A 20,567-nucleotide genomic window follows, 5' to 3' on the forward strand; every position below is an offset into this window, starting at 1 on the left:
CAGTTTTAACAGACTTTGTGTGGTGTTTTGATAGCAGACCAGTTTACTAGAATTTATTAAAAATAAAAGTAGTGAGACAAATTGTTAACTTTGTTAGTAAATCAACACATACTTTTTTTTCTGTATTTGTCAGTAAGTATTATTTTGTGGAATTGTTGGCCTCAGAAATTAGTGATTTAAACTACCTTCATGAAGACATGCATTTAAGATATTTTTGTAATTTGTATTCTCAGATTTTATACAGCATTAATTGGCAAGATAAAATTTTTCCATAATGGTTTCTTTCAAGATTATAACAATGGGGAACATGTTAGTAATGTATTAATCAAAAATTGAGTAGAGTATGATTATTTTATTTAAAAATAAGATAAAATGAAATAAATTATAATTTTTACTTTAAAGCACTTATTGTACATAGGATAATCATTGTGTAGTTTTCTTAATAGTAAATTACATTTATTCTGAAGTAAGTTTTGGTTATTCATCAAGGTAAAATATCTACTCCCTACCTCTTTCTTTTTCTGGTTTATACTTTTCAGTCAAGTTAGATCAAAAAACAAACAGAACGCAGCTAATTTTAATCCACATATAAAAGAATAAAGATTAATTTTATCTGAAAGCACATTGTTTGGATTTGGTTCATTTAACTGAAAAATGTAGATTGTTTTTATTTAATTATAGTTCAATAAATTTTTGAGACATTTGTTTTTGTGAACATATTGAAAACATACCTCACATCCCCTTAGTGGCTGTCAGAATTTAGGGCTCAGACACTACCTTGAGGAAAACCCCTAGAAACTATTTACTCAGGTGAGCTTGCAGTAGTTTAAACCATTGAAGGTAGATTTACTCCATTTCTGGAAAGCACTTGTTTTTTGCTGACACCAGGCCTTTACCCCAGCTGACATTTTGATCTGACAAACAAACTCAGTTCCCCTTTCCTCACCCCTTCACTTAGTCACATTCAGCCCATTAGTCTCTTTGTTTGTAGAATGCATTTGAAAAAAAAAAAATACTCTCAGTGGCTTACTATAGCAAATATTTGTTTTCACTCCCACAAACTTATTGTGGATATGGTTGTCATAGGCTGCTTCTCTCAATGCAGTTTTTATATGTTCCAGTTCTTTTCATCTTCTGGTACCATGCTAAATGTGATACTGTGATAGCTGCACTGTAGAAGAGACTGAAAAATCAGCAACACTTATTAAGAACTTCTTTCAGAGGTAAAATTTGCCCATACACCCAGGTACGGAATTGCTATGGGCATTAGTAATGTCTAGTAACATGTACTTAAATAAAACCTTTGTATCTCTTCTTGACCTCTGGTCTTCCTCTTGATCTTCTCCAGGAGCTATTTAGCTACTTGTTTTATTTTCATGGTTATTATCATAATGAATTGTTTAATTGTTTACCTTCCTTTGTCCTCCCAGATTATGCTGTCCATGAATTCCCAGAACATATGAATTTTTGCTCATCATTTAGCCTCATTAACTGCATATAATACACAGCTCAACATGTATTTGTTGAATTAGTGAACTAATAGGTTTCCATGGCTTGTAGTTTTCCAATTAGAGGACTGAGTGCTTAAGTAGCATCTATGCCGATGTCTTTTGATTCTCACATGTTTTCATGTATTATGTGCACATAAGCTACAAAAAAGAAAATTCTTTCTTAATAGAAGAATCAAATGTTTATTTAGTACATATTACATGCTTGACACAATTTTGAGGAAGTCTATCTTAGGGAAAGATTATCTTTCAGTGTACATAGCAGGAAATTTTAAGTTTTTGCAACCAGAATTATTTTTTTCATTATATATTTCTGTCAACCTCCTCCCACACCCATTTAACAATGTATTTATTTTTGACCTACTAAAATAAAGATTATACTCGAAATACTATTGGGGAAAATTGGAGAAAGAGATTCAAAGATAAATGAAGTTTGATCTCTGTCCTCAAAGAATTAATCCTTTCTCTCTCTCTCTCTCTCTCTCTCTCTCCCTCTCTCTGTTGCTTTGCATTTCAAATAAATAAATAATTTTTTAAAAAATCTTGACATCTATTAGAAATAAGTTATATGTAATGATAACTGTTGAAGAAAGCAGTATGACATGAGAGATAAGACCTAAATCAACTATCAGAAGCAATTTCAAGCTAGTAATATCAGGTAAACGTTCTTGGAAGAAGTACCACTTGATCTGGGCTCTAAATGCTCAGGCATAATTAGAAGGCAGACAGTCATTCTAAGTTCAGAAGAAAATGAAAGACCCTCTACTGTTTGCACAATTGATTAAGCAGTTATGCCAACAGTGGTAGTGCACAATATTATCTATTCTCAGTTCTTTTATTTTCATTACTTTTTTATTTTATTTTTTATTCAAAAAAGCATTTTTTAAAATCCATGACCACTCCCCGGATTGCATCCAGCTCTGATAATGCTTGTTAGTACTTGTCACCAGATCTCCCAGGTGTGCTCACTCATCCAGCTCAGTCCCCAGGCATGTTTAAGCAAAGACCTTGTAGTACAGGGAAGTTGCGTGGACACTACAATGGAGAGAATTGAGAGGAGCCAGGCCCTGCAATCCCCTAGTACCACCATCCAATTCTAACCTTCCATGTAGCCCTGAGTCCTTCTGTTTATCCATCTGCTGACATGAGAAAATAAACATTCATGCACTGATTTAAACTAAACTAAAACAAAAAAACAAAAAAGAAAAGAAAAAAATCCCTCTTTTCTAGCTGAATAAAAATGTGCAGTTAATACTTGGTGCTTGAAAATGCAGTAGTGAAAATGGAACCAAGCCTGTCTGTAAATCTAGTAGCTCGCTCTTGCTTTGTTTTTGCTTACCAGTATTCTGCCTAATGTTTGCTTCTGTGATGGTTATATTTCCTAACAAGCACACCTGTGTTTGTGAAAATAGTATAGCAAAAAAAGAAAAATCTCTGGTTATTGATGTACTAGGTTTCTGTTTGTCTTTGAAACAGTTCTTGTTTCACCTTACACGGAATAATCAGGAAAAGTGTAAAAATTAAAAAGTGAAATAAAAATTTTGTCAGTTAAAATTTATTCATTTATTTGAATGGCAAAGATACGGAGAGGCAGAGGCAGAAAGAAGTCTTCCATCTGCTTGTATGCTCCCCAAATGGCCGCACTGCCTGGAGCTGGGATGATCCAAAGCCAGGAGCCAGGAGCTTCTTCTGGGTCTCCCATGTAGCTGCAGGGGCCCAAAGACTTGGGTCATCTTTCCCGCTTTCCCAGGCACATTAGCTTGGAACTGGATGGGAAGTGGAGCATCCGGAACTCAAACTGGTACCCATGCGGGATGTTGGCACTGCAGGCAACAGCTTTACCCACTACACCACAGTGCTGGCCCCCCTAACTCTTAATATTTGATGTAAACATGAGACTATTTTAAGTTAATGGGCTCTGACTCGAAGTGATGCTTGTTATTTTGGGGACAAATCACCTAAAAGACAGCACTTAATCTGTCTATCATAATTCATTCCTAAGTCTTCAATATATTTGAAACTTTAGCCTGAGAGTTTCATAAAATGGTAGAGCCTCCATCAGCATAGGTTCTTGACAGTATGAGTCAGAATCCTCATAACATGAGTAAGAAATAAACATTGTTTACTAACAATAACCACTGACAGTTTGGATTTGATTTTTACTAAATTATAATCTAGTCTATACTCACCTGTAGTAGGAATATAGTCAGTGCTCTTCAGTTTTATTCATTGGAGGCATGGCTAGCATGTTGTGTTATTCCTTCTGTTTCCATTAAACTTAATACTATAGGATTTAATAAATAAGATATTTATAAAAAGCCCAAGGACCACATAGTTTAATCCCAGTGCAGTAGATGGTAAATAGACCACTAATTGGTTAACATTTGGTAATCTTGCACCACAATATTTTACAAATAGATTCTTCCTCAAGTTAAGAATTGCAGGTTATTCAGAGCAGTATAAAACATTTGTCCCTTCAGTCTGATTCAGCCCACCCATTTTCTTGTTTTGCTTTGTTTTTGTCCATCTAGTATAAAATAAGTGATCTGACAGACTTTTGAAAACTAAATGACATAGCTTGATGGACAGCAGATGAGAAGTTAGGGCATTAAAATTTTATTTTTATTTACTCGAAAGGCAAAGTGAAAGAGAGGGAGGGAGAAAGGGAGGAAGAGAAAGTGAGAGAGAGATAGAGAGATTCCCCCATCTTCTGGTTCAGTCCCCAAATGCCCTAAACTGCAAGGGATGTACAGATCTAAGCCATGAGCCGGAAACTCCATGTAGGTCTCTCATGTGAGTGGCAGGGACCCCTAGTACTTGGGCCTTTGTCTGCTGCCTCCTAAGGTGTGCATTTGCAGTAACCTGGATTAGAAATGGAGGCAGGACTGGATTGCAAGCACTCTGATATGGGACACAAGCATCTCAAATTGCCACAGTTCCCACTCCAGGTTAGGATTTTTAAAGATATTCATACATGTTAATTTTAATCAAAAAAGAACACAACTCAATTGTTCCTTCCCATGTTTTCCACTACACAGAAATGATAGTTAATGTTATATCGGATCCCTGTTTTAAGCAGGATGAGTATTTATACTGGAAGCTAATGTTTACATTCAACTTTAAGGGTTAAGACAGCCACATAAGTTACTGATTCTGGGGCTTCAAAATTATGAAAATTATGTTGGCTTGTACATTCTTGGTAATGTTAATGAATTAGAACCTTTTAAACTTTTGGAAGATTGAGTCCTATGATCAGATATGTAGGAAGCAGTCAAAACTTCTGGTGCAGAAACATGTAGAATATATTTTGAAACAACATACAGGACCTTAGTGAACAATTCTTTTTCTTTTTATACATTTGGTACTATTAAAGGGCCAATTCCTGAATTTCAGCAAACTGATTAAATCATTCATATATTTTTCACACTCTAGTTTACTTCTCTTTTGCTTTTAGGGTTAGTCAAATTTCCTTGCTTCTCATCATCAACTTTTTAAAAACTAGAATGTGCACTGTGAATTTCAAATACGATGTAAGTGAACAATTTTATGAAAATAATGTGTATAATTATACACTGTCAGTTCTTTATATGAGGGAAGATGTTCAAATTTGCATATTAATCAGACTAACAGCTTCCCATTTTCCTCCTCTGAGTACCAATGCTGTTGTAAGTACCATATAATGTGTTGGATTAAAAGGAAGAAAAGTAGCATCCCCTGTGCTGTTACAAAGTATGATATGGTAGAGAGCAAAAGGCTAGAACAGTATAAAAAGAAACATTGGGATTATGGAGTTTAGCATGTATAAACCAGAAGAAACTGCTGGAATTATGTCTGCAAAGGGCAGCAGAGTAAAAATGTGTATGCAGGCCAGCCTAGTGCATCTGTCCAGTCTCCCTGTGGATGACTCACTTTAACTCTACAATCACCCTTGTCTTCAGTTAAGGGAAAAAAAAATCATCACCATGATCATTATTAATAATCTTCATAGAATAATAATTTGCTTCTTTTTTTTTTATTTGATAGATAGAGCCAGACAGTGAGAGAGAGACAGAGAGAAAGGTCTTCCCTCCGTTTGTTCACTCCTCAAATGGCCACAATGGCCAGTGCTGTGCTAATCCAAAGCCAGGAGCCAGGTGCTTCTCCTGGTCTCCCATGCGGGTGCAGGGCCCAAGCACTTGGGCCATCCTCTACTGCCCTCCCGGGCCATAGCAGAGAGCTGGGCTGGAAGAGGAACAACTGGGACTAGAACCTGGCACCCACATGAGATGCGAGCACTGTAGGCGGAGGATTAACCAAGTGAGCCACAGCGCCGGCCCTTGCTTCTGTTTTTAATCCTAAAATGGAATTCTTGACTTAGTAACTTTAGATGGTGCCTTTAAAAGCTGAAACTATTGATAAGCTTTTTAAAACTTGTGTTGAATATTTAAGCTACAATTTCTAATGATTAGAATACACACACACACACACATAATTGCTTATTGTTACTGCTTTAGCATAAGTCAGTGTACTTTAACTCATTTGTTGTGATAATTAGTGGATAATAAAAAATGAAGGTAGCTGCTTTATTATATTCTGCCACCTTAATTATGCTAGATCTTTACTAGTACATTTTCTAACTCCAAATGTAGGTGCAAAAGATTCCTTGTCTTGCAGATGAATGTTTTATAGCAGTGACATAGACTCAGAGCTTAATGCTTCCTGCCATTCTTCATGACACGGAAAGGGGAGAGAAAGGTGACAATTGTAGTGTCTCATTCCTGCTCATGGTAGTTAGCACAGGTTGATGGCACAGGGAGGTAAGTGGAGTCACCCTTCAACCCTTGGAGTTCTTTCCTGAGGTTCAGAGAAGGCAAAACTTCTCTTGGTGGATTGACACTGGCACACACCAGTGTCAGAGATTAGGCCTGGGTCCCTGAGCTTTAGTCTGTCAAAGAGTGATTGCTTTCATGTATTTTCTTTTAGGACTAGCAAATCGTTTCTCCTTCTCATTGAGAGAGTGGATAGATCCAAGACACGAGGCAGTCAATCACACCAGGGTTTCAGGGTGATCTCAGTCTGGGACTCCCTCCCTCCCACATCACTCCAGGAAGAACAATCCGCTCATCCTTTTAGGAAAGTTAATTCAATCACACACTGAAATACAGAGTGCGTCACCCAAATTAAAACTGCTGTATTATGATTAAACACCATCAGCCAATTTTAGATTAGAGGCCAAAGGCTTTAGTTCTCTCAGGATAAAAGAAAGGAATCTCATGACAATGTGAAATTTGTTGAAGGACTCCCTCCAAAGCTCAGCAAAAAATGATGGTGCCAGGAACCTTTTATCAAGCAGATATATTATGGTAAGATTATATTTGGAAGTAACAATTTTTAGTCAATTTTTCAGTTACCAGAAGGGATGTTTCATCAGAACATGTCAACCACTTCTTAACTTTGTGATTTTGATGAGTTCCAGACTGCATGTTTGTTTCCATGTCTTTGAGAGTAGTATCAAGCTGTGCACAGAGGTATGGCCTGTGTTCTTCAGATCTCATTAGGAGGAGATGCCAGCAGTGACCACCTTAACAGCTCATTGAAGGTCATGATATCCCAGAGGCATGGTCCAGTGTGCACAATCAACTAATATTCTGTGAAAAATAATAGGAAAATAAATGCTTTTTCCTTATCCACCCACTTTCCTGCTCTAAGGAAATTTTGACAAGCAACAACTGGTATATGACTGCATGTTTAATCCTTTCTTATAGAATAGGCTTTATTACAGAGTGCTTTAGGAAAGTATTTCCAAAGAGCAAATACATTAAAAGTATCTTTCAACAAATCATGGAAGGGTGGCATGGAGTTGTTATATTTGCAGGCTATGGTATCAGATGATCAAGTTGCTAATCCAGCTCTCCCACTTAGTGTGTTGTTACTGGGAAAGCTGCTGAACCTACTTTTACCTCACTATTTCAACCGTGAAATGTATATAATGATAGAGTTCTTGCAATGAAGCTTTAATGAGCTAATCCATAGAGAGTTCTTAGAATGAAGCTAGTCTAGTGTCACTGGCGAGTAAGTATCAAGTGTTATCATTATAGGTTACTCATATGAGGCATATGGATTTTGAAATTAAGAATATTTTAGATTTTAGAATTTACCTATACTTTGTATTATGTGACACCAGTGTGGGATATAGGGTAGAAACTCTTAATCAAGCTTTTTAATATTTCTGCAGTCAAGTTTATAGAAATAGTCATCTTATATGAGTTGAATTAAGTCTATAATCTGAGGTCAGTTCAGGTTAGGTTTTACTACTAAATTAGTTACTCTAAACAAACATAAAAACCCCTTTCATTATCACTTTTCAGATTCTGAAATTTCAGGTAGACAATTGTAGATTTTTATAATTTCTCTCTGATGTTCCTACGTCAAACCAGACTCTACTATAAGATGGCAAATGTAACACTCGATATTCTCTAGTCAGTGCCACTAGACTGAGCACTGGAACAGAAAATATTTTCTGTAGTTCTCCAAGTGTTGCTGAATCAGGCTTCCTTTCAGGGCAAGCTCATTTGTAAGAGGGCCCAAGTACTCAACTAGGAGTGAAGAGACATCACAAATGTAATGAAATGATTTCTTATTGAACCCTCTCTGATCCTCAGAAAATATTTTTTCACAATATGGCCTTGCTATATCAGAGATTTTTCTCTGCATCAGACTGAATCTCATGTCCCCAGAAGCACCATGTTTGACTCAACCTATTTTTTCGAAGAACTTCAAGGCTATACAGGCACTGACTTACAAGTTCCAGTGAGTAGGCTTAGATCCAATGTCATAGTGCTGTTGCTGTTGGTAGGAAGAAGATGAAAGGTTGATTTGAGGTTCTAGATAAGAACATATCAAGACATCTGCCTAACTATGGTATGTCCACAACCCATAGCTCATTTTTCCTTTTTCATCCATTCCTTTTTCAGTACATGGTAGTGCTACAAATTCCCAACATTCTTTTGGTACTGAAATTTGAGATAAGACAAAGGGATGGTTTTCTGTAACACTTAACTGGCAACGATAAAAGTCAATTTGACAAAGTATGAAGTTCGGTATTGCTATAGCTTAACCTATGAATATCTCCCCTTAAGGGCAAAATCCATGCCTTTTATTTTGTCTGATTAGTGGTCCAGATGGAGTATTAAGCTGGATTTCTTTCTCATCAACAAAGAACAGGAGTGCTTAGGAGCCCCATGCCTGCAGAAATTGAACTTGAATTCTTACTTATTCACCCTGTGTCTCTCTAAATTCCAAAATTATTTTGGGGTCTATTGAAAACTCAAATTATACAGTTCACATATTTTAATTTTTGTGTTTTTTTTAAGCTTTTGTACAGCAGAGCATCATCAGTAAATTAACTTTGTAGAATTTTATTTGACATTTAGAGAAATGATGTCTAAACGAGTGCATTCCCACCCAATAATTCCATTATAGTCTCCAAAGCTCACCACATATTAATTGCTTTTCTAATTGCTTTATGAGAAATTGCTGTTTGATAGGTTTTCCCCTTTTTTTTCTTTCTAGTGTCATTGACAGTTGTTAATTTACCTACTAGATAATTTAGGGTAAGTTACATAATTTATTTGAAAATTTTTACAAATAATTTCAACACGCTGAATTCTGAGTTGCCCTCATGATATAGTATTCCCTGCTGATCTGGTTTTTGACATTCATTAATTCAACCATTTATTCAACAAACACATTTTGAATGTTTGCAATGTGCAAAGCATTGATCCAACTACTGTGAAATCTATAAAGAGAGTAGTTGTCCTAAAGGAGCTTATATTCTATTAAAGAAAGGAGATTAAAATAATTGGAATTCAAGGTCAAAAGTGATAAATGCACAGGCCTGGGCAGAGTCCTGTGGGAATTCAGAAGAAGAATAGAAATCATTTCTGGCTGAGGATTCTGAAAGTGATTCAATGGAAAAAATTGAATTAGTAGTATATTAAAAGATAATACAATTTATTTATATTAAAATATTACCTATTAAATTGTCAACCAGTACTGATTAGATAAATAATTATTCATTCTAAATTTAGAATGATACACTTCTAAAAGTAGAGTGATGTTAAAATCTTGAAGTCCAGCATATTGACAATTCTGAATAAATGATTTGCTTTTCAGAATGCACAAGGGTAGCAATATACTTTACTGTATACACACTGATTAACTATTGGCTGCCTCTACAAATAAATATGTAATAATTAGAATAAGGATTCATAACACATTTCCTTACATGAAAAGATGACTGCTACATGCTGTTTCATTAAATAAGCAAGTTAAACAAAATAAATAGTATGATCTATTTGTGTGTAACTGTACACACAAATAGAGAATTTTTAAAATTGTACACACAAATAGAGAATTATTAAAAGTTGAGTAGAATCTCAAATTACTTTTACATATTCCTTTACATATATACTCTTATGTTTTATTTAAGTTTTGCTATAGCTATGAACCAATTTTACAAAAGGAACAAAGTAATTTAAAAGTTATTTTGTCAAAAATAATTATGAATAATATTTAACTGTGATAAATTAGTGAAAGACATGGTTTTAAAATTAGAAGAAAATTATAGCTATGTTTGTGTATTCCTGTTAGTAATCCAGTTTTATTGGACTAGAAATGGGATGTAACTAACATGAATACATTTAAATAAAATAAAGTTGGAAAACTGGTTGATCAAAAACTATAGGAAATTTTGAAAAAATATAAATTTAGCTTATTGACTAAGAATTGTGCAGGTAGAAGTTGACTTGGCTTTCAATACATTGAATTTAGAGTGGAATAGGTATCCCAGGATATCTGATAAACCATTAGGAACATGGAACAAGAGCTCTGTCAAGTCCCAACTTTTCCTTTAGTTAACATAATGACTCCTCCACAGGCCCATCTAATTATCTGTACTTCTAATATAGCATTAGTTAAATTGTATTATGTTTATTTATATTATTGGTTTTCTATATGTATACCCCTGGGAGGAAAGGACCAAGCCTTAATCATTTCATTTTATTATTTCATTTCATTTCACTTATTTGAGGGAGGAGAGAGAGAGAGTGAGTGAGAGAGCAAGTGAGATAGAAATCACCCATCTGCTTGTTCACTCCCCAAATAAAACAACAGCCAGGAGGGCTGGGCCAAGCCAAAATGAGGAGTCAAAAACTCAATCCTGGGCTCACACATTGATGACAGGGATTTGACCTGTCATCACTTGCTGCCCCCCAGGATGAGTGTTATTAGGAAACTGGAATCAGAATCAGAGTAAGACCAGAGCACAAGAGCTCTGCTACAAGATGTAGTCATCCCAAGTAGCATCTTAGCTGATAGACTGAGCACTCAGCCCAGCCTTATTGATATAAAAAAATTATATATAGTGAATGTCAGGACTATAAGCACTCAAAATTATTTAGATGAATACATTGAAAAGATGACTATGAATGTGTAGATCTGAGAGTCTTCTTAGAAGTTATAATTGAAGCTATGGGCATTAAAGTCCTCAAGGGAGATTATGTAATTACTAAAAGGATGATTTTCTTGTTTGAACTTACCCACCTAAATAGGTATAGCTATTTGATATACTGCCTATTTTCTGAGAACTTCTAAATATGCATATACAGCTCTGATCTCTTTATTGCATCAAAGATAAGCCAAGTGATATTCTTAGTAGATGCCCTAAAAATCAGAGATTATAACACTGAATGCATAACTCTTCTTCCCATGCTGTCTGTTTTTCTTCCCTAAACTGTATCTCAGTTAATGGCACCACTTTTAGGTGTATCAGGAATCAGGGATTTAAGATTTCTTTCTGTCCAAAATCTGATCCTTTCTCTATCAAAGTTACTTCCTGAACATATCTCCCATTGATCCCAGTTTTCATAAATGCTCAACTGGATCATCACAATAGTCTATCAGCTTCTTTTCCTTGGCTTCAGTTATATCTATGTCCCTAAATCCATTGGAGAACAAAGTTATCTTTAAAACACAAGTGTATTCTCTTTAATAGTTCTGCAATGGCTGTTAATTTCTCATGTTAGAAATCACACTCCACTCCTAGGTGTTGTGGAATGCCTCTATGTTTTGGTTAGTCTACCTCCTTCACTTCATTGTTGTCTTTTATTCACTGCTTCAACAACAATGACTTAATCACAGTTCCTCAATTGCTTCAAGTTGTTTTGAATCTTTTTAGTTCCCTTCTCTGAATTTCCACTTTTTCTATTATGAAGAATTCCTGTTCAACTATAGGAACTGGCTGAGTTATCCCTTGATGTGAGTATCATTTTCTGAACTCTCATGACATGTTTGATTATTTTTATCTTATGTCATGATTGATTGTACCTATTTCCATATATAGTTTCTATTGTGCTGTATTGCATTTACCTACCTATGACACAGGGATTTAAACTGTGAATTCCAAGAGAATAGAGACTATCTTGGTTATCTTTTCGTCTTACACCAGAGGCAGACAGTAAACATCCTATAAATATTTATAAACTTCTCAAGAGAAAAATGCTAATTACTGAGAAAACATTATTTTTAAAACTAGTTTTTATTTGTGACCTTAACATAATACTTTATGAAAATATTTTATGAAAAGAAGTAAAATATGGACAGATTTTCAGAAATTTAAGGAATAAGAAAATGAAGAATCAAATTTAGCAAATTTGTGTGTGTGTCTCAAAAGAGTACCAAATTTTCAAAAGATATTTGATGGGAAGATCTAAAGAAGCATATAGGGAATTGGGAAAGACCTAATATAAAAAGACCATGTTGTGACACAGCGGGTTAAGCCACCACCAACAAAACTGGCATCCTATATGGGTGCTGGTTCATGTCCAGGCTGCTCCACTTCTGATCCTGCTCCCTGCTAGTGTGCCTGGGAAAACAGCAGAAGATGGCCCAAGAGCTGGGGCCCCTGCACCCACATGGGAGACCAGGATGCAGTTCCTGGCTCCTGGCTTCAGCTTGGCCCAGCCTCGGCCATTGCAACCATTTGGGGAATGAACCAACGAATGGAAGATATCTCCTTCTTTGTCTCTCCTTCTCTCCCTATAACTCTGCTTTTCAAATAAATAAAATAAATCTTCAGGAAAAAAGAACATGGTTCTATAGGAATAAGAAAGAAGAGAATGAAGGATGAAAGTGAGGAGAGAAGAATGTCTTACACATTTTTGTATCTTTAGTGCTTTTCACAAAGAATTATTCAATATTTTACATAGCAGTATAGGAAGGAATTAGGGTGAATATGAGGAAAAGATGAAAAAATGGAAAATATGCAGAGAAGAGCTGTTAAATGTGATTAAATAAGCAATTAAGTCAAGCTTATTGCAAACTTTTCCATGAAACTGTCAACATAAGCCTTTCCTCTTCCTTCTGTTTTAGCATGCTTATCATCTGTAATCAAATTGGGAATCTAATCTGAGACCAGGTTATGGAGGATATTAAATGCTATGATAAGCACTTTGATTTAAGTCTGTTATGCAAAGGGAAACTTACTATTTCATGAAGGATGAGTGTCCTTTTGGAACTGGGCTTTGGTTGGATTTAGTTAACCTTTCTACCAGAAGTGAGAAAGTCTCCAGGGAGATCAGTTAAGAAGATGTCAGTATTCAAGCCTAAGTAACACTTTAGGCATTTTTGTATCAGAAAAAAAATAAAAAGAAGCATTGGTATAGAGTATATCAAAGAAAAATGGGCAGGAATTGCAAAGTCAGTTTTTTTTTGAGGCTGGAGAAGAGGCATGAGTTAAGTTTAGGAGGAGAAAAAGATATCTTTCATTCCTTGTTGTACCTTCTGTATGGAATACCCTTTATTCTACTCTGAAATAATGAAAACTATCATAATGTATATGAAAGGGTTTGTTCTCTGAAAAATTGTTCATAGACAGTAAACCTGTTTGGAGATTTTTAAATGTTCTTTTCAAGGAGGTGAGAAGTCATGCAAAGCTTTCACACCCTGCAGGCTGACAGTGCTCTTAGGACATTCATGCTGCTAGGGCACTGCAGAGACCATGTGAACTGTGCTCTGGTTTTGAATGTGAGTGCTTTGCTATAAGAGTTCAGTGATTTTACTACATGACAGCTGTTGAACCACTTATTTTCATTATGAAGGAAATTAAACATCTGCCCTCATAGTTAATCACAATCCATGACTAGCCAGTTGTTGCTGTCATTGGAATTTATCATAGTTTTGTAGCATTTCTGTATTTATTTTACATTTGTTCTTTTCTAATTATGAAAACCTAATTTTTAGTATCATCGATGGTCTTTCCTTTCATAGCTTTGATCCTCATTGACATTAAGAGAAAAGAATTTACAGATTCAAGAAGCAATTAGAAAAGCACTACATGTAGGCTAAGATAGTTTAAAAATTTCCCCCAATTAACTAAGAAAATGATGGTGTTTAAAAAGAAGTAGAATGTGTGGTATAAATCAATATTTATTTTATCAAATGCAATTTACGCATTAGCAGTATTTCTCCTCTTAAAAAAACATGAGTAGAGAAGATGATCCTCATAACTTTGTGTCTCCTGCTGTTAATGACTGATGTAAGATTCAATTGGCATTGTTTGTAGAGACTGGTTTTAAAAACACTCCTGGCCGGCGCCGCGGCTCACTAGGCTAATCCTCCGCCTTGTGGCTCCGGCACACTGGGTTCTAGTCCCGGTCGGGGCACCGATCCTGTCCTGGTTGCCCCTCTTCCAGGCCAGCTCTCTGCTGTGGCCAGGGAGTGCAGTGGAGGATGGCCCAAGTCCTTGGGCCCTGCACCCGCATGGGAGACCAGGATAGTCACCTGGCTCCTGCCATCGGAACAGCGCGGTGCGCCGCCGTAGTGCACCTACCGCGGCAGCCATTGGAGGGTGAACCAACGGCAAAAAAAGGAAGACCTTTCTCTCTGTCTCTCTCTCACTGTCCACTCTGCCTGTCAAAAACAAACAAACAAACAAACAAACAAACAAACAAAAAACAAAAAAAAACACTCCTGAATATTTTCAACTTCTGCTTCTAGTATAGAAAAGCTTCATCCAGTTTTGGTGTATAGATATTGTAAAAAGGAAATCTCATTTTAGGACATACCCTTTTTGAAGACACTACTTTGTTCTTTTACCTGCCCCCGTTCAAATGATCTACAGTATATGTGAAGGGATTTTTTTTTTTTTTTTTTTTTGCTACTCTCACTTTTTGGTACAATGTACTCTCAGTGCAAGTGCTGGACAGCCCTGTGAATGTTGACACACATAAATGATTTTGTGGGGGAAACTGTATTTGCTGATTTTAGTTAAGGGCTATTTTTAGTAGAATTTGAAGAAGATATTCTCCTTTTGTGTATAATTGCTTTGAAGCATATTATCCTATAAAATCTGAGAAATGGCAGCATATCTTTTAGGTACTAAGTCAGTCATTTTAACCACACTAAAAACAAAACGAATCTACTCACCAGTTAAGATGTCATCAGCAAAAAAATCATATTTTTCTCTGAGGAAGAATAAAATCTCAGCATCATAATGATTTTACAAGGCTTTTAATTTTTTGTTCCTTTTTTTCTTACTCTAAACCAACAGATTTATAAGCCATGTACTTGAACAGCAAAACCATTTGCCATTTGGTGGAATTGGCTGACATTTCATTTTTTCTGGGCAGATTGCAGATTAGTTTGACATTATTTTGCTGGGCTCTGAGCTACATCATTAACATATTGCTTATGACTAAAAGCAAAGTAGTTTCATTTCGTGGCATAATACCCCACATTTTCTACAAGTAGTAAAAAGCATGATTTCTCTGAAAATAGCTGGGTATTGCTTCAGTGTTGTAAAAAAAAATAAAAACCCAGAATTCTATTAATGTAACAAAATGTATCACTAAAATGGTGTGTCAGAGGGGAACGAATACCTCCATAAAGGCATGATGTGTTTACTGTTGATATCTCTAAATCTTGGCTAGAAATGAGAAACATTCATGAAATATTGGGCTTAAACTGAGATTACATCAGTATGGTAGCAATATCGTACTTGTCAACTAACAGAATATAACTGCCTGGTTGTACCACATGAAAATGAAAATTCACTTTTTGATCTAAGGCACAATTCTTTTCTTGTCCATGCTAGAATACTTTTGTTTCTGATGTAAAGAAAATAAGGGCCAGACAACCGTATCACAAGATGGTTTTGTTTGGACAACCAGGGGACTAATAAACTGCTGATCATTTTTTAATTAATGTGGTGATCAAATGAATACCAGTGCTCTTATTTCAGTTCTCAGTGTATTTTCCCACATCCCATGTTTCCTTCACTGAATTAAGCCTAGTGTCTAAAGTGAATAAGACCCTATTTACAATTTTGGTGTTCACTTCTATTGAAAAAGCAATTATAATACTGTAGTTGTATATGATGTGGATGGGTTCTATCAAACAATTGACTTACTCTGAATTTTTTTTCTCCTTTCTTTCATTATGCTGATGTATTTTGTGAAGACAGAATATCTCGTTGCTGGAAAATGCTGCTTTTACCAGCAGTAAGCATCTAAATGAAGTATTCTGAAAATGTTTTGGTCACACACACTTTAGTGTTTAAGCAAAACATCAAACCAATTAGCAAGCCATGCTTCAGAGATAAAATATATAGTCTGCTAGCAGATTTTAATACATCTTTCTCTCACTGCATTCACGGACTTAATTCTTCCTAGTTACATGGTAGCAGATAGAAAATATCAAGGGACAAACTATAATTTCATGGTCATCTGAGATAATTATTATACTAATTACCTATTATTAATTCCATTTCCCTTTTGTTACATTGACATTTTGAAAGGGTAAAAAAGGCTGTTTTCATGAACTTGCTTTAACCCCCCCATACACTATTTTTTGTAATGAAAAGTGTTCAGGAATGATGTACACTGCTTCTACATACTCTATTCATGTTGCACATCAGAAGCGACCTGGTTTCTGCTATACCTTAGATAGAATGTGACTAAACCAGAAAAAAAAAAATGTACTCAATTTTCAAGAATGAACTTCAATATATCAGGCATGTCTCCTTTTCGTTCTGGCATGCCCATCTTCATCTTATTTACCTTATATGTTAGATTTTATCTGAGGGAAAATTGTACAGTCAATTTTCTTCAGATATAAAATCCAGGAGTTGAGTGAGGGGAAGCAGCACATAAACAAATAAGAAAATGACTTAAAACATTTACAGGAATAACATTCTTTTGATTTGAATTGTCTTTTTTGAATTAGGTTTGCTCTGATTTATTTTATGTTTTAAGACATAACATACTTTACTTCCAGGTATAGAATTGCCTTTAATATTTTTAAATATTAACCAGCATGGTTAGGGTTTTAACCAGGTTATTATTATTAAGGTTATCAAAATTACCTTCAGTGAACTTGCTCATATATATTGAGCTAGATTCTTCCAGTGCATAGTAATTCCTGATCAAAAGGCAACATTTACTTTAGTTTTAATCAGTGCCACATTATTACCATCTAAATTAGCATAACATTCCTCATGAATATTGTGTTTATAATTTTTGTCTTCATGATGAACAGTAAAAATAACTTTTGTAATGAGTAGGATGCTGTTGTCCTATTGTGAAAATGGATCAATATATACTGAGGTACGCTAGCTTTTTTAGGTTCTTGGAGTTACATGAGTATCTGTTACATTATTCTGCTAGAACTAGACGCAATAACCGTTCAGGCCAGAGGCGTTAATATACTATGGAAATTGATCCATTTATTTCCATGGAGTACGTATGACTCTCCATGTTGACTCTTTATTAGTTATAATTCATATTAAATGTAAACCATTCTTTTAAATCAGGATTAAATAGGATTTGATTATATAGTTTATTCAATATTGTTGACAAAAAGTCAACTGAGATAACTTTATTTGCTTTGTGAATATTTGTCCTGGGTAGAGTGAGCCCATTGCTATTTCCTCAGAAATTAGTAGATGTAAACTACTAAGAATTTTGCAAATTATGTTAAGTCCCAAGATAAGAGTGGTTTTGTTACATCTATCTATCTATCTATCTATCTATCTATCTATCATCTATCATTCTTTGTTTCTTTTGAGAGAGAGTTTGTATGTGTGCTTAAGAAAATCAGGGAGACAGTATTTCAGGTAGTGAAAAATTTAAAAAGCAATGCCTTTTTATGATTTCTTTGTGTTCCTGTGTTTGTGGCCAGATGGTTCTCTATGTCACAGAGAGAGGGTAATTGTTTTAGCAAGGTAGAATGGCCTGAGAGGATTTCAATTGTCCAGTAATGTTAAAAGCACTACCCAGCATTTCTCTAGTTTGCTATTTAGTTAAAGAAATATCACTAAAGTTGTTAGGTGACCTCCACAAATCAATAATGCAGCTTGAAGGGAATCTAGGACTTCTATTTTCAAGCGTACATATGACACTGTCATTAAACAAAACAATTCAACAATGCTAGAGGGAATACCTTGCTGTGAGCAGGCATTTCTTAGCACATGTCTATCACACTAAGATTTTCCTAAACCATCTGCATAATATTGTTTGCATAAAACATTCTGAATTATGATGGGGATGAAATATTCAGGTTTACATGGACTGCTATAGAAACTGCAATAAAGGGATACTTATTACCATAGAAACAAGGAGGTATGATGACATTTGAAACCAACAAGACTTGATAATAACACATCATGACCTAGAGTCTTTTGCTTACAGCATGATTTTGGTATTGTGCTTTTACTGCAAAGTACATTGGTGGTTTGTATTTATAAGACTAGCACTGTCCCAAGATGCTGTGATCCTCAATTAGGTTATTCAGAATACAGAATTAATTAAGATAAGTGTTTTAAGGGTAACGGAACCCATGGTATACAAATCAATTTGAAAGTGTAGTTCCTAAAAATTATACTGACCTGAGTTATTTGAGGTATGGTATATTATTTGCGGTAGTGATTTTTTAAAAAAATGTTTTAATTACTGATAATGGAAAATTTTATGATAGGCAACGTATTCTTATTTGACTTTCTTACACATAGTACATTACACGTTAAAGTTTTTTCCTTACAGCCTAAGTTTATCATTAAGACTAACAGTGATAATATTTTGCTGTGCTGTGACCCACAAATGCTGTCAGTACCATTGTTTGGCCTTACTTGTATTTGTTCTAAATAACCCTGTTGCCGATCATGAATCCTTCCTGTCAGCTATAGCTTCACTGGTCTCAGTGCTTCTGCTTCATATTCTTCATTTAATTGCTACTTCATATGTATGTGACTAGGGTTGTATGTAGAACAAGAACAAACAGGTTCTGAGTAAATATATGATATTTTTCTTATGAATAATATGCAGGGACCTTGATGAATGTTATGTGAAATTTATCCAGAGGACTCCTTTATCACCTTCTAATTCTGCCCAAATTTCATGTGATAGAGAATGCTGGATGATGAACTTGTTGTTGTGTGCAGTGGTTATTATAGTATGCAAGTGTTAGATATGAAACTGCATAAAGGAAAAATCTGTCATGTAGAAAAAAGAGAGTTTCAGGGTTCACTGGCTAGTCAATTAAACAATATTGAGCCAATCAACAAATAATCATTACTTAGAAGCAAAGAAATAGAACTGTCACCTCATACCATTAGTTGTGTAATGATTAACACAGACTCTTAAAACACCAGAGCCTCTAAAGGGCAATTCACTTCAGTTCTAGGTAATAAATCTAACCCTTTAACTTTACATACTTATTTGCAAAACTCCTATCAGATTGTAGTAGCGCATTTACGTAGCAGAAAATCAATATTTGGTGAAAGATAACCATGGTGGATACATACAATAAATATAAACTACTGTAACCTTCATTCCAATTTTCAGGATGGGAATGGAAGAAAGAAAATAATATGGATACTGAAGGTTCTATTTTTAAAACATTATGTGATGAAATCAACAATTTGAAAATTTGAAATGACTATAATGTATTAGCTCATATTAATCACATTAAGTTTTGAAGTAAATTCTTGGTTCTTTGCTATAAAATCATTTATTTAGGAATGCTAGTAATAACTGAAAAGTAGCTTCCATTTCTTCTGATGAGTATCTGTTTTTTTTTTTTTTGCTAATATGACATCTCCCAAGTATATTCAATTTTTAGTTTCATACTTTGCATTTAGATGGCTGAGTCATAAACCTAATTCTCAAGGTCCCAAGTCATGCCTGTTTTAAGTAATATTTTATTTATAGGTTTCTTCACATCTTAAAATACTAGAAACTTTAGCTCAGAATTTTCAAACAAGTTTATTTAGAGAAGAGAAGTTAATTCCCATGCTTCAGTTTCCTTTCAGTAAAATGATAGGGTTTTTGTAATGTTATCCCTCAAATTCTTCTCGACTCATAAGACTCATTGAATCCCATTAAGGTTTGGAGGATGAGTGTGCATCCATTGATATTTGGCCTTTGAATCTGCTCTACCTGCCAAGAAACATTCATTTTCTTGGCAGCTTGTCATAAAAGGTCAGCACTTCCTGATATTTTTTCACCTGTTCTTTTAATATTAGTTCAAGCATGGCTACTTTCCCTGTGGTCAAAATTGTGGTCTATGAAATGCAAATCCCTTTGCAAATCCATTTTGCAGGCATTTTAAGTATGTTCTGATATTTTATTTTGGAATGTGTAAGACTGGTTGATAGTGCAAGTGTCAAATTAAGTCTAGGCCTTCATAGGAAACGGCAAAAGCACAGTGTTCATTGAAAAGTTGTAAGATAAAAACTTATAAGAAAGCAAAATTTAAGTGCCACGTGTTTCTGACAACTAGAAGCATACAAATATAAAACATGTCTTGTCCCATGTGATTTCCTCATCAATGGATGCATTCAAGGAGCAGTTGTATGGTTATATTAAGGGGATTGGCAAAATATAGTGTGTGAGAGGAGCTAGCATTGTTGCTCAGCAGGTTAAGCTGCTGCCAGCAATGCCGGTATTCAAACTCAAAATGGGCACTGTTTTGAGTTCTGGCTGCTCCATTTCTTATCCAGCTCCCTGCTAATGTGCCTGAGAAAGC

The 20,567-nt window shown here is 35.1% G+C and overlaps 1 protein-coding gene across 3 annotated transcripts in view; it reads left to right on the plus strand.

The window, feature by feature from the left end:
- Nucleotides 1–20,567, plus strand: part of GRIK2 (glutamate ionotropic receptor kainate type subunit 2) — a 727,469-nt gene that overhangs the window by 132,939 nt on the left and 573,963 nt on the right. The window lies entirely within an intron of this gene.

Source organism: Lepus europaeus, chromosome 3 (genome assembly GCF_033115175.1).
Source record: "Lepus europaeus isolate LE1 chromosome 3, mLepTim1.pri, whole genome shotgun sequence".
Lineage (NCBI taxonomy): Eukaryota > Metazoa > Chordata > Mammalia > Lagomorpha > Leporidae > Lepus > Lepus europaeus.